At 42.5% G+C, this 12,371-nt stretch overlaps 1 long non-coding RNA gene across 1 annotated transcript; it reads right to left on the bottom strand.

Moving 5' to 3' along the window:
* Positions 1-3,442: 3,442 nt before the first annotated feature.
* On the bottom strand, positions 3,443-11,832 carry LOC128311557 (uncharacterized). The gene is made up of 3 exons (XR_008290019.1): positions 11,555-11,832; positions 4,640-4,735; positions 3,443-3,859 (listed from the first exon to the last, which is right to left on the bottom strand). It is a non-coding gene; the product is annotated as an uncharacterized LOC128311557 (long non-coding RNA).
* Positions 11,833-12,371: the final 539 nt, after the last annotated feature.

Here is a 12,371-nt window from a genome sequence, read left to right as displayed (position 1 = left end):
TTAATAATGTGTAAATCATTTTTAAACGTCTTTCTGTTCCTCCAGCGGCAGAGTGGACCCTGGCAGATCTCAGTAGTCTAATACACATTTGTCGTTCCCATCCTGGCTTGAGGAACTTCAGGAACTTGTATTTCTAACAGACATCACTTGTCTATCATCAGCATTTTCAGGCTGAATCTAGCTGTCAGGCTTTGTCATAGTGAAGCCACTGTTGCCAACTTCAGTAAGCAAGAACAACAAAAAAATGCCTTCTGACTTCCCTAATAGATAAGTCCTGTTTGACAGATTTAATTCACATAGGTACTGGGGCCTTTCATTAATAGATGATGAACTTAACTGTCATTTCTGAACTGTCTTCTTACAGTTCGACTGAAGAAGGGGTTTTGTTTCTTAGACGATGGAACCATTCCTCATTATTGTGTCTCATAAAAGGCCGATTGGCCGAGATAGCAGGTAGACAGTTACCTATTATATTAGTCATCACCTAGTGTGTAACAAATTACTCCCCAAACTTAGTGGCTTTAAATAATAAGCATATACATGGGGCACCTGGGTGGCTCAGTCGGTTAAGCGTCCGACTTCAGCTCAGGTCATGATCTCACGGTTCGTGGGTTTGAGCCCTGCCTCAGGCTCTGTGCTGACAGCTCAGAGGCTGGAGCCTGTTTCAGATTCTGTGTCTCCCTCTCTCTCTGCCCCTCCCCCACTTGCACTCTGTCTCTCTCTGTCTCAAAAATAAATAAACATTAAAAAAATTAAAAAAAAAAAGTAGATAATAAGCATATAGGAGGCTCCTGGGTGGCTCAGTTGGTTCAGTGTCCGACTTTGGCTCAGGTCATTATCTGGTGGTCTGTGGGTTCGAGCCCCGCGTCGGGCTCTGTGCTGACAGCTCGGAGCCTGCAGCCTGCTTCACAATCTGTGTCTCCCTCTCTCTCTGCCCTTCCCCCTCTCACGCTCTGTCCCTCTCTGTCTTGTTGTCTCTCTCTCAAAAATAAACATTAAAAATATATAAAAAAATAACAAGCATATATGATCTCAGTTTCTGTGGGTCAGGAATTCAGAAGTAGCTTAGCTAGGAGGTTCTGGTTCAGGGTCTCTCCCAAGCTTGAAATCAAGAGGTCAGCTGTGGCTGCAGCCAGATGAAGTTTTGATTGAAACTGGGCTGGGGAATCCATTTCACTCATATGGCTGCTGGCAGGTAGGGCTAGCACGGTCTCAGAAGACAAACAAACACAGAAACACCCCAGGGTGCCTAGTTAAATGTGAATTTCAGTTAAACAACAACTAATTTTGCAAATGTCTGCAACATTTGGGACATACTTATACTCTTATTCATTGCTTATCAGAAATTCAAGTTGAATTGGCATTCTTTTTTTCAATCCAACAACCTTATTGGCAGTAGATCTTTGTTCTTTGCCATGTGGGTCTCTCCAAAGGGCTGTTTTAGTGTCCTTATGGCATGGTGTCCAGCTTCTCTGAGAATAGGTGACAGAGAGGTGGAAACTGCATTGTCTTTTATGATATAGTCTCAAAAGTCACATGTCATCATGTCTACCAACTTCTGTTGGTCACATAGACCAATTCTCATTCACTGTAGGAGGGAATTACACAAGGGTCTGATCATGGGGTGCCATCTTGAAGGCTGATTCCCACATCTATATTCTGGGACTTGAGGGATGGTTGGTAAGATCTCCCTCAGTCTCCAAATATTATCTGTTTGTGCAAGGCAGAATTCTAAGGTGCCCCTAAGGAGTTATACCCGTATAAAATACCTCCTCCTTAAATGCAGGCAGAGCCTGGGACTTGCTTCTAGCCAACATAATAAGACCAAGGTGATGAGATGTCACTCTCTTGATTAGATGATAATATATGGCAAAGATACTAGGGTTTCATTTTCATAATTCTTTTATATGAGTCCCCTTTAGCCTACTAGAGCAAGAGACTCTTCCTTGCTGGCCTTGAGGGAGCTTCCCTGTTGAGAGGCCTGCCAGACGGTCAGTGTATGACAAGATGGGTGGACTCTCGGAGTAGAGAGTGGCCCTCAGCTGACGGTCAACGAGAAACTGGGGGTGGGGGGGGTCTCAGTTCTACAGTGGCGCAGAACTAAATTCAGCCACTGATCATGTGAGCTTGGGAGAGGACCTATGATTCCCAAAAGGAATACAGCCCTGGAAGCACCTTGATTGTACCTTTGTGAGACCCTGAAGTAGAGGACCCAACTAGTCTGTAACCGGGGTTGTGATGCACAGAAACTGTGAGAGAGTAAGTGTGTGTTGTTTTAAGCTGCTGAGTTTGTGGGTATTTGTTACAAAGCAATAGATAACTGGTTCCCCCTTCTATCTTTCACACTGTATTGGGCTGATATTCCACCCTTGGGAGAGTATTATTAAATCTCACTCCCTTCTCGTGCCCTCTATTAAAATTCGTGCACTTTCACAATGTGCCTGAAAAGATATATAAAGCCAATTTGCAAAACTTGATCAAACAAGTAGCTGTAATTAAATGTGGAGAGTTGTTAAGATAGGTGAGCAACAGGGGACGTTGAATACACAGCAGGATGAGCTAAAATAGTCTAGGGATTCAGGAAAGGGCTTCTGGAGAAAGTGATATTAAAAGTTGGAAGAGAAAGATTTCCTTAGACAAAAGGAGAGATGCAGAGTATGAAGGCAGAGAAGTTTTAAAAAGGGTGAACTATTGTGGTATGACAGAAAAAGTGCATAAATCCTAAGTGTGCAGATTGACACATTTTCACAAAGTAAACACCCATGCAACTTTCGCTGGGATCAAGAAACAGTGTTACCTGTCCCTTAGAAGCCTCCCTGTGTCCCATTCCAGAGAGGGACCTGCCCTTCTTCTCCAGAAGGGTAACCCTGTCCAAACTTGTAACATCATAGTTTCGTTTTTGACTATTTTTATACTTTATATACTTGGACTAAGATAGCACCTGGCCTTCTATACCTGCTTTCCTTCCCGGTGTTATGTTTGTGGGACTCATTCATGTTGTCGCATATAGCTGTAGTTACTTTTGTCTCATGGCTGCACAGTATTGACCTTTAAGGGGATCCCACATTTATTCATGTTCATGTGGATGATCTGGGTTGTTTCCCATTTGGAATGATGGTACACAGTGCTGCTGTGAACATTGTTGTGCGTGGCTCTAGTGAACAACAACATATGTTGAGGAGATTCCTAGGAGTGGAATTGGGTTATGGTATGAGGCATTGGACTTTTGCAATCAAGGAGTGAGGCATTGAATGTGACTTATAGGAAACCAAGCAGTCTAATGCCAGTCTGCCTTTGCAAGCTTGGTTTAGACCACTCTCTGAAATACAAGAGAGTGGTCTCAACAGATTCCAGGAAGGTAGGCCAGTTCTAGATTATTCACTGCCCTGCAAACCACATTCAATTTGGACTTTGTCGTGAGGAGCCATTAAAGGGTTAAGGTGAGTAAAAGATCAAAATTGATTTTTTTCAATACTTAAACATTTATTTACCTCTAATTATTACTAAACACAATGCTAGACACTGCAATAACACCAAAAATAACAAAACGGAGTTCACATCTTCTGGCTACAGTTTGAACAATGAATTGAAAGGAGCCAGGCCTGGTGTGTGGAGACAGATGGACTGCTCTTTCAGTGCTTGTGAACCACAAAAATGTTTGATCTTATAAGGGTTTATTGAGTCTGGTATCGATGTTTTCTGAAGTGAAGGGCCTTGCGTTGAATCATTGTTTTCTCCTGGCTCAGCCAGAGGACTTAACTGGCATTTTTCACCGAAGAAATGGGGCGGCCGGTGGAGCTGCTGGTTCGCTTTTGTTGGCTGACATGCTGTCCTGTAGTAGTCATGCACTCTGCAAATGCTCCTGTAAAGAAAACAAGAAAAGCCTGAGTGCCACTGTCCTAATGGGGCCTTTGACCATAGAACATTGCTGGCTGTGGAAGAAAGCATGACTCCAATACTTTAGTGATAGAAATGCAGACTAATGCTTGGGCCAGGAGGGCATCCTTGATTCTCTCCGGTAGACATGTGTGGTCAACCCACCGTCCTCTACACACTGAGACACTTCTAGGCAGAATGGCCCTTTCCCCACGTCATGGCTAGGGTTCCCCCATCTTGCTCTCTTTAATCGTCCCCACCGAGGTTTAACCATCACATCTACACTTGTTCACTCTCTTTATAGAAAGCTAACTCTCTACATCAGTATATGCTCATCTTCTCCAGCAAGGATTGTGCCTGCTTGAGACCTGTTTCATGTCTGTTCCCCATGTATCCACAATCTGCCTTCCACCTTCCACTTGTTTGGCCCGGCCTTTCATGATCTTTCTCACCACTCTACATCCGTTCACTAAATCCCATCTGTTTGACCTCAGAAAACCCACTTATGACCAGTTGTTTTCTTTCCGCACCTCCTGCCGACTTTCTAGCCCTGTTTCAGGCACTCTGCATCTCTTGAATGACCCCAACTGAATGACCCCAAGTGACGCCTTGCTCATTCTCCCCAGCCTGCTTCACTTTTTCTATATGTCCAGAAATTATTGTCTTTTTGGCACTATTCTTCCAGCTGTAGCCACAGTTAGGGTTCACTCTTAGAGCTTCTGAGACTGTTGCTGTTCATTCGAAAAAACTTATGATCACTGACCTGGAAAGTGATGAAATGCATAGGCCCAGAATGGACCCCCTTTCCTTGGGATTGGCCAAAAGAGGCAATTGTTTCTTAGCCTTCTAAAAGCTCAGTCTAAGAAAGCAAGAAAGAGAGAGAGAGAGAGAGAGAGAGAGAGAGGAAGAAAGAAAGAGAGAAAGAAAGAAAGAAAGAAAGAAAGAAAGAAAGAAAGAAAGAAAGAAAGAAAAATTATATATATATATATATATGCTCAGTCTTTGCCCAGATCTCACAATCATGCTTCTAATCCATTGTCTGCACACCTTCCCCCATTGTGCAGATGCTTAAGGATTAGGACTCCCCTCACACCTGTGTGCATGATATATCACTAAGTGTTCGTAACACTACCATCTCCTTCCACCAGCACTGTGTCCCCAACTCCTTATAATCTCTCACCATTATAGCCAATTGTGAACTTCTGCCCATTCTGTTTCAAAAGTTTATCTTGGGGCACCTGGATGCTCAGTTGGTTGAGCATCCAACTCTTGGTTTTGGCTAAGGTCATGATCTCACAGTTCATGGGATCAAGCCCCACGTCAGACTCTGTGCTGATGGGGCAGTCTGCTTGGGATTCTCTCTCTTCTTCTCTCTCTGCCCCTCCCCTGCTCACGTTCTCTCCCTCTCCCTCCCTCCCTCTCTCCCTCTCTCCCCAACTTTCCCTCTCTCAAAAAATAAACCTTAAAAAAAAGCTTATCTCATGCCAGCCTCTTTTCTCCACCTCTTCTGCCATGCCTTAATTCAAACCCTCATCATCTCTTGAATCATTTGCATCTGACCTCCCTGTCACCATTCCTCCTTCAGTAATTTATTTACAATTACCCAGACTCTTTCTCAAATACTGAACTGCTATGTTACTCTTAAAAACTTCCTAAGATTACCCCTGTAAGGGTATATATTTTGTGGCTATTTAATAATATTCCATTGTATAATGTACTACATATTGTTTATCCATTTATCAGTGAATGAACCTTTCAGTTGTTTCTAGCTTTTGGTGATCATGAATAGTGCTGCTATAAATATTGGCGCACAAGTTTTTATTTGAATACCTGCTTTCAATTCTTTTGGGTAGATACCTAGGATTGGAATTGCTGGGTCATATGGTAACTCTATTTGTAACTTTCTGAGGAGTTACCACACTGTTTTACATAGGGGCTACACCATTTTACATTCCCACCAGCAACATATGAGGGTTCCGATATCTCCACATCCTTGCCAACACTTGTTATTTTCTGTTTTTTGATTATAGCCGTCCTAGTGCATGTGAAGTGGTATCTCCTTGTGGGTTTGACTTGCAATTCCTTAATGACCATTGATATTAAGCACCTTTTCATGTGCGTATGGGCCATTTGTGTATCTTTTGTGAGGAAATGTCTATTCAAGCCTTTTGCTCATTTGCCCTTAGGATCCTCTTTTTGTATTATGTTCTAAGAGTTCTAATTACATTCTGGACATAAGACTGTTTTTAGGTACAGTAAAACCTTGGATTGTGAGTAACTTGTGTGAGTGTTATGCAGAATGAGCAAACATTTCGAATAAATTGTAACTTGATAAATGAGTGACGTCTTGCAATCCGAGTAGTATATGATGCCGAATGTCACATGATCACAACTGAGCCAGTGGTTCTTCTCTCTCTGTCTCACTGCGGGATTGTGGAAGATCCTCTCCCACTCTTGGTGTCAGGTCAGGCCACGGTGTTAGGCCACGGTGTTTGGCAGAAATCAGTGATTTTTCAGAACATTGGAAGGTGCCCACAACTGGCACTGGTGTATTTTCTGTCCCTTCAAAGCACCCATGGCCAGTCCTTTGCTTTTCCAGACAAGAGTAAGCTTAGGAATGCTCTGCTTCATTCTAGGTCAAGCTGCCTGCAGATACAGACCCTTTCCTCTGCTGCCTTATTGCCAGTTACATTAAATACAGCCTGTGACAAGAGTTTATTAATGTGCTGGAGTCAACATCTGTGCAGGCATATACAATGGCCCCCATACAGAAAAAGGTTGAAAAGAAAGGTGGTAAGAAGAAGATGATTACAATGAAAGTTAAGAAGGAATTCATCGAGAAGTACAAATAAGGTATGCAAGTGGCCAAAATTGCAAGATTTCATAAGAAGTCTACATCAACCATTTGTACAACATTAAAGAAGAAAGACGAAAAAAGGGGACTAGATGCAGCAAAAGGAGTCATGAGAATATCAAAGCAATGGCCACATGTTCTAGAAGATGTAGAAAGTTGCTTCTGGTTTGGATAAATGACAAGCAACTAGCAGGTGATGCTGTGACTGAGAACTTTATGTGTGAGAAGGCAAAGGCCTTGTATGCCGACCTCATAAGTAAACTGCCAGGTATGTCAAGAGAAAACAAAGAAGGCTTCAAGGCAAGTAGGGGGTGGTTTGATAACTTTAAGAGGGAAGTATCATCCATAGTGTTGTGAGGCATGGAAAGTTTCCGAGTTTAGACACTAAGGCAGCAGAGGTGTTCACTCCCAAGTTCCAGAGGCTCTTGGTTTCTGAGTGGTACCTGCTGGAGCAAGTGTTTAACTGCAACGAGATGGGGCTTTTTTGGAAAAAGATGCCAAAGAGGACCTACATTACAGAAGAAGAGAAAGCAGTGCCCCGTCACAAGCCCATGAAAGACCATCTCACCTTCCTGTTTTGTGCTAATGTAAGCGGGGATTTTAAAGTGAAGCCCCCGCTTGTCTATCATTCTGAGAATCCACGGGCCTTCAAGAAATGCAAGGTGCAGAAGAGCCAGTTAAACGTTATGTGGAGGTCCAACAGCAAGGCTTGGGTGACTCGTATCTTGTTCCTTAAGTGGATCAACGAGGCCTTCAGTCCTGCAGTGACGAAATCCCTTTTAGGAGAAAGTCTGCCACTCAAAGCCTTGCTGCTTATGGATAATGCTCCTGTTTATCATCCAGGCTTTGAGGACCACTTCCTGGAGGAATTTGAGTTTTTAAGGTCAAGTTCCTTCCTCCCAACACCATTCCAGTCCTTCAGCACACAGATCAGCAGGTCATTTTGAACTTTAAAAAGCTTTACACCAAAGCATTATTTCAGCAATGCTTTGAGGCGACCAAAGGAAGGAACAAATCTTCCCTTCCAAGAGTTTTGGAAAGATCATTTCAACATCGTGAACTGCCTCAGATCATGGATAAAGCCAGGGATGGGTCACCAAGAGAACCCTCAATTCTGCTCAGAGAAAACTGGCCTGAATGTGTTCTTGGGCATGACGTAGAGGGGCTTGCTCATGAACAGGAGCTGCCAGTTGTCACTAAAAGTGTGTCCTTGGGGAAGGCCAGGGGCGTGGAGGTGAACAAGGACAACATTCAGGAGCTGGTGGAGGAACATGGCCAGGAGCTGACCACTGACGAACTGACGGATCTGCATCGAGAGCTACAGCAAGAGGTTACAGAGGAGATCTCGTCTGCAGAGGAGGAGGGGAAAAAGGTGGAGGAATCCCTCACTTCAAGCGAGATTAGGGAGATGTGTGAAATGTGGGAAGCAGTGCGAAATTGTGTAGAAAAGCACCACCCAAATAAGGCTGCAGCAGTGCGAGCGAGGAATCTCTTTCACGACAATGCATTGTCACATTTCTGAGAAATCCTCAAAAGGAGGCAAAAGCAAGCGTCATTGGATAAGTTCTTTGTTAAAGTTGCATGAAAAGAAAAAGATTCCATTGAGCCAATAGATAGCAGTGATTCCGTTAGTGAGAGTGAAAGTCATCCTACACAGTAACCCTCTTCTCTCTTGTCTCCCTCACACCAGCCACGATGGTTTTCAAAGGTAAGTGAAGGTTAATTTGTTTATTTTTCTTTCTATTTTGTATTTTATGTATTATTTTGTATTATATGACAGTGTTGTGATCATTTTTATATGAATATTTTGGGGTCGTGGAACGAATCATCTGAGTTTCCATGATTTCATATGGGGAAATTTGCTTTGATATACAAGTGCTTTGAATTAGAAGCATGTTTCCGGAACAAATTATGCTCACAAACCAAGGTTTTAATGTATGATTTGCAAGTATTTTCCCCCATTCTGCAAGTTGTCTTTTTACTTTAATGATAGTGCCCTTTCGTGCATAAAAGTTTTAATTTTGATGAAGTCCAATGAACCTATTCTTACTTTTGTTGTTTGTGCTTTTGGTGCCATAACTAAGAATTTATTGACAGATCCATGGCCAGACTAACTTTTAAATTTCCATTTCCCACCATGAACCTTTATCCCATGGTTTACCCAGAATGAATGTCTAATAAATCCCTTGAAACCTTTTCCCTTCCTTCTAGATCCAGTTCACATGTCACCTCAGTGAATTCCCAATACCCACAGGAGGAGTGTTACTTATTCAAATACCTCCCTCCTTCAGGTGCTGATCCTATCTCACCTGGTGTATAAATGTATCTGTGTCTTTCTTTCCTTTTAAGATTGTGGTGCTTCGAGCACAGGGATGAATTTTATTTTACTCTGAAGCCTATGGCTTGAAAACTGATCAATGTCTGTGGAATGGATGGATGAATGAGCAGTTATGGGAAACAACACATTTTCTTGTTACATAGCTTTAAAGGCATTCCTGGCACCCCATAAGTTTTGTGGAAAGGAGGGACAGATTTCCCACTGCAAGGGTCAGACAGATGTAAGACTGACTGAAATACATGGCATTGTCATTTGGCACTGAACACCCAGCAAGGTTCTTCTTGTCTTACTCACCCCCTATGGCCCTTTTTGGAGACCTTCCAATTCTCTAAGGCTCCCTGCCACCCTCTTTACATGAGAAGCCAGGACAGGGGAGTCTCATTTAAGATCTAATGTAGGCTTCATATTTATAAAGGAATAACCCAATTTATTTGAAGCTAGGGATATACTATTAATAAGGGGAAAAAAGTCATCATGGGAGTTAAAGTCTTTCATAGAAGTATATAAAAAATGAGCACTATTCAGCTGCTTGAATTTTAATCTGTTCTCTGATTCCAAATGTAGTTGTAATAAGACACAAAACTACCTTTACTTTGGTTTCTTTTTTTTTCTTTCCCCTTCTGTTCCTCTTCAGCATCCCATGCTTTCTCTTATTCTCCCCTTTTATCTTGGTATTGGGGCAATCAGAGAGACTATGCTTTCAACGAAATACCATTTTTTGCACTTAATGGTTTTGTAGTTCATGAAGGTAGGAACATCACTTTTCAGAGAAGCAAGATCCCCCCCTGTGTACATTGACAGAGCTCTTCTTAGGTTGCCATGAGAAGTGGCCCTGACTTTCTACTTGGGCAGCCTTGACCTCACAGAGGAGCCATGCCCCTTGTGGTAATAAGCTCATAGCCCATTGTGAAATAGCATCTGTGGCCGTGTGAGGCCATGCCGCCAATGTAACCTTTGCAGTGCCCCACGTTAGTTCTATACAATTAATTCCAATAATTCACAAAGAGCCCTCATACTCTTAGGGAAAGATAGCCCCTTCTCTAGCCATGGTAACAGTCCAACCCCAGAACCAGAAATAAAGCTGTCCTATCTGCCTTATCTTATCTTTCTGAAAGCCAGCCAATCGGTGTCAGTCTCACACTTTTACCTTCATGTAATGGGAAGCTGCTGACTTTGAACTTGTTTCTAAGACTGACTACTGTCCTCTCTGACAATGTAACCTCAAAACAGACCCATCCCCTAAATCAGCTTCTTGTTTTGCTCAGGGAGCAAAGCTGCCTGACCAGTGAAACTCTCTTACTTAAGTAAGAAATAAATTCAGGCCTTTGATTTCAGAAATTGTGCCATGGTTTTATTCTTTGTCAGTTTTCCATTACCTCTCGAATGTCTGCATATGCCAGTACTACAATGTTCAATCATCTATGCTGTATATGATATTTCATGCTGAAGATGATAGTTATTGAGCATAAAGGTGTATCCATGCTATATATGTGATCGTAAGTCTTGTAGTTATTGAGCATGAATAAAGTTACATTTTACATAGTCACAGGTTAAGAGAGATACTGTGCCTAAGGGGATTGGATAAGAATTTCATTTATCCAAAATTTAAAATCTTTCTGTTCTTGAAGTTTGATTTTTTTTTTTTATTATAGGTTAGAAAAGCTGAGATTTCAGGGCGCCTGGGTAGCTCAGTCGGTTAAGCGTCTGACTCTTGATTTTGGCTCAGGTCGTGATCTCATGGTGTGTGAGGTTGAGCCCCATGTCAGGCTCTGCACTGACAGCCAGGAGCCTGCTTGGGATTCTCTCTCTCTTCCTCTCCCCCTCTCCCTCCCCCGCTCATGCTTTCTCTCTCTCTCTCTCTCTCTCTCTCTCTCTCTCTCTCTCTCTCTCTCAGTAAATAAATAAACAAACAAAAGTTGAGTTTTCAAACTCATGTTCTTGAGCCTAATTTAGCATGTGCATGTGCTCTTAAAAATACTTAAACCAACATTTAGACAGTCTGGCAATTTCACATTTAAGTCTAGGTTTCCATATTTTCTTGGGAGGAAAAGATGGTGAATTTGGTGTTCCAGGGCCTCCACCGCTGCCTGGCAGCACTCAGCAATAATGGAGGAGCTGGTGCTGCTGCTTATAAAGTGGGCATAGGCCCCCATCTTTCTCACGGTCTCGGTCCTCCCTGTCCCTGCCCCAAGAGGTAGAAAGATCCTCAGTGACTCTTCGTCACCTCTCTCATTTATCTTACAATAGGGACCTATTCCTCTACACAGAATTCTCCATCATTTAGCATTTGTGTTCACTGCATTGTGGCTTCAGAGAGTGACCATTACAATTCCTTTATAGGCTTTTAAATTTGTCCCCTGGACCAACAAAAAAAGCAGGGTAACAGACCCTTTATGAGGCCCCTTGTGTTACAAGCCCTTTTCCCACAGTAGTGTGGCATCTTGGATTTCATATTCTTTCAAGGTTATAAATTTAAGTGTTCATACCTCACTGTTTTGGAGGCTTTTGTCTTTTCTCCCGATTTCTTCCATCAATAGCGTATTCTTTCTTCCTTAAACAAATGTCATCCCTTGTGTTTAGCTGCTGTGGTAGATTATAAAAATGGTCACAAATTATGCTGCTTTTTCTACCCATGATCCATGCGAGTGTTCTCCCACACTGACTCCGAGCCTTGTGACTTCCTTTGGCCAACGGGACGTGAACAAACACGATGCAAGCAAAGGCTTGCAAAACGTTTATGCGCTGGGGCTTGCTCCTCTGCTGAGCTCCAAGACTATGACCACCACCACCGTGTGTGTGTGTGTGAGCCCAGGTTAGCTCACTAATGCAAATGATGAAAGATACATGGCTAAGTCGCCCTTAGCCCCCTGGCTCATATCCAACTGCTAGACATGTGAGAGAGCATATCCTAGAGCATTCGGTCCCAGTCAGGAGGGCCCAAACCAAAAGAATCATTTAGGTGACCCACCAAGTTGTGAGAAATGATAAATTTATGTTTTAATAAATTTTTGGTTTAAGCTGCTAAGTTTGGGGGTGGTTTACCACATAGCAAAAACTAACAGGTACAATGTAAATTAAAGAACATGCTATTACCAGAAAAGACCTGCATTTTCCAAAAATGTCAATATTATGAAAGAAAAACAAAAAGACCAAAGAACTGTTCCAGATTGGAGGATAGCAAACAAGCGTGAAAATCTAATGTAATAGTAAATCATCCTGGATTGGATCTTGGACTGTGTGGGGGAAATGCTTTAAAAGACATTGCTGGAACAATTGAAAAATTGGAATGTGGACTGTGAAATA

The sequence above is a fragment of the Acinonyx jubatus genome, chromosome X (genome assembly GCF_027475565.1).
Source record: "Acinonyx jubatus isolate Ajub_Pintada_27869175 chromosome X, VMU_Ajub_asm_v1.0, whole genome shotgun sequence".
Classification (NCBI taxonomy): domain Eukaryota; kingdom Metazoa; phylum Chordata; class Mammalia; order Carnivora; family Felidae; genus Acinonyx; species Acinonyx jubatus.
Note: the sequence above shows the minus strand (reverse complement) of the source record. Positions and strands in the feature narration are given on the sequence as shown.